This window comes from Rutidosis leptorrhynchoides, chromosome 2 (assembly GCF_046630445.1).
Source record: "Rutidosis leptorrhynchoides isolate AG116_Rl617_1_P2 chromosome 2, CSIRO_AGI_Rlap_v1, whole genome shotgun sequence".
In the NCBI taxonomy this organism is placed as follows: Eukaryota; Viridiplantae; Streptophyta; class Magnoliopsida; order Asterales; family Asteraceae; genus Rutidosis; species Rutidosis leptorrhynchoides.
In genome coordinates this window covers 80158487-80161736 of record NC_092334.1, presented here as the reverse complement: position 1 = coordinate 80161736, position 3250 = coordinate 80158487, and positions in this window count along the sequence as shown.

The window sequence follows — 3250 nt, the reverse complement described above, 5'->3', positions numbered from 1 at the left end:
AGAGAATATGTTAGTAAAAGTGGGTACCCTAGTATTTTCAGCCGATTTTGTAATTTTGGACATGGAGGAGGATACACGTGTGCCTCTTATATTAGGTCGACCTTTCCTCAATACCGCTAGAGCTATGATAGATGTTCACAGGCAGAAATTGACCCTTAGCATTGAGGATATTAAGGTCACTTTTTCCGTTGACCATGCCTTGCAATACCCCGAGTCTACTGATGATAAATGTTATTATTTGCAAACCATAGACGCATATTCAGAGTTGTTGCAGGAATTTCCAGAATTGCAAGGTTTGGGAGAATGCATTTTGGCGGAAGGTGATGAAGAAAACATGGTGGAAGAAGTGGAGATGTTGACCGCTTTGATGGCTAACGGTTATGAGGCAAATGATGAAGAATCAGAAAGTTGGATTTAAAAAATGAGTACCGATGTAAAACATCGATTGAAGAACCTCCCGTTTTGGAACTGAAGCCACTTCCAAGTCACTTGGAATATGCTTACCTTCAAAAGGATTCTACTCTCCCGGTTATCATTTCATCCGAACTCTCTGTAAGTAAGAAGTCTAAACTTGTTTCCATGTTAAAGGCCCATAAACCGGCTCTAGCGTGGAAAATTCATGACATCAAGGGTATAAGTCCCTCTTATTATACACATAAGATTTTAATGGAAGATAACTATAAGCCATGTGTACAAAGACAAAGGCGACTGAACCCTAATATGCAAGAAGTCTTTAAAAAGGAGATTGTCAAACTCCTTGATACAGGTCTTATTTACCCAATTTCGGATAGTCCTTGGGTGAGTCCGGTCCAATGTGTACCCAAAAAGGGTGGCATGACCGTTATCACCAACGAAAACGATCAATTAATTTCCACTAGGACTGTCACGGGTTGGAGGGTATGTATTGATTACAGAAAATTAAATGATGCTACCCGAAAAGACCATTTTCCCCTTCCTTACATTGATCAAATGTTGGAAAGGTTGGCAGGAAAGAATTTTTATTGTTTTCTTGACGGTTTCTCTGGATATTTCCAAATCCCTATAGCACCCAAGGACCAAGAGAAAACAACCTTTACATGCCCTTATGGTACTTTCTCCTATCGACGTATGTCCTTTGGCTTATGCAATGCTCCTGCTACCTTTCAAAGGTGTATGGTAGCTATTTTTAATGATATGATTGAAGACTTTATGGAAGTATTCATGGATGACTTTTCAGTCTTCAGTGATTCCTTTGACTCGTGTCTTAACAATCTTGAGCGTATGTTGATAAGGTGTGAAGAATCTAATCTTATGCTAAACTGGGAGAAATGCCATTTCATGGTAAGAGAAGGCATTGTTTTAGGTCATAAAATTTCTTGTGCGGGATTGGAGGTGGATAGAGCTAAAGTTGAAGTCATAGCCAAATTACCACCACCGACAAATGTGAAAGGTGTAAGAAGTTTTCTGGGGCACGCCGGTTTTTACCGTCGGTTCATTAAAGATTTTTCTAAAATTGCGACCCCAATGAACAAACTTCTTGAGAAAGACGCTCCATTTGTCTTTACGGACGAGTGTCTAAAAGCCTTTAACCTACTTAAAGCAAAACTCACGCAATCACCCATTCTCATATCGCCGAATTGGTCAATTCCATTCGAACTTATGTGTAATGCTAGTGACTTTGCTATTGGTGCCGACTTGGGGCAAAGAATTGAAAAACATTTTCAGCCCATTTATTATGCTAGTAAGACATTGCAAGGAGCCCAACTTAATTACACTACCACCGAGAAGGAACTCCTGGCAATTGTCTTTTCGTTTGATAAATTCCGATCCTATTTGGTACTAGCAAAGACGGTTGTCTATACAGACCATTCAGCATTAAAGTACTTGCTCGCTAAGCAAGATGCTAAACCCCGGTTAATACGTTGGGTCTTGCTTCTACAAGAATTCGACATTGATATTAAAGATAAAAAGGGGGCTGAAAACTTAGCTGCCGATCACCTTTCTCGCCTTGAGAACCCGAATCTTGAGGTTCTCCATGAGACTGTTATCCAAGATAACTTTCCGAAAGAAAATCTCATGAAAATTGAGAAAATTGATGATCCTTGGTTTGTTGACATAGCCAACTATCTTGCGGGTGGATTCCTAGAAACCGGTATGTCACATCAAAATCGAAAGAAATTTTTCAGTGATTTAAAGTACTATTTTTGGAAAAACTCGTATCTCTTCAAACGGTGTCCCGATGGGATAATCCGTCATTGTGTCTCCGGGGAAGAATGTAATCAAATTCTTCTCCAATGTCATCTTGGTCCCACTGGTGGACATTTCGGACCCCAAATCACGGGGAGAAAAGTCTATGAGGCCGGTTTTTATTGGCCTACCATCTTTAAAGATGCCCACCGTATATGTAAATCATGCGATTCTTGCCAAAGGGCAGGAAAGATCAGTCAAAGAGATGAAATGCCTCAAAACATAATCCAAGTTTGTGAGGTTTTCGATATTTGGGGCATTGATTTCATGGGACCATTTCCAAAATCTCATTCCAGCCAATACATACTCGTTGCAGTTGACTACGTATCAAAATGGGCAGAGGCAAAGGCCCTCCCCACAAACAATGCACGAGTTGTTGTTACTTTTCTTAAAGAGCTTTTTGCCCGGTTCGGTACCCCGAAGGCTTTAATTAGTGATCGTGGTACCCATTTTTGCAACACTCAATTAGAAAAGGTGTTAAAACGATATGGGATAACCCATAAAATTTCTACATCTTATCACCCACAAACAAGTGGGCAAGTTGAAAATACGAATCGGGCACTTAAAAGGATCCTTGAGAAAACGGTTGGATCCAATCCTAAGGTGTGATCAACGAAGCTTGACGATGCTTTGTGGGCATTTAGAACCGCATACAAAACTCCTATTGGAACCACACCTTACCGTCTAGTCTATGGGAAAGCATGTCATCTCCCTTAGGAGATCGAGCACAAATCACATTGGGCTCTTAAGACATGTAATCTTGATCTTGAAGAAGTGGGAGACCTTCGTTTAAACCAACTAAATGAGTTGGATGAGTTGAGACATAACGCCTATGAAAACTCACTCATATACAGGGAAAAGACCAAAGTTTGGCACGATACCCGTCTTAAGAATCCGAAAGATTTTAAAGAAGGTGATCGTGTTTTGTTATTTAACTCACGATTTAAACTTTTCCCTGGAAAACTCAAGTCCCGATGGATGGGACCATTTGTTGTTAACAAGGTTTTTCCGTATGGAACGGTGG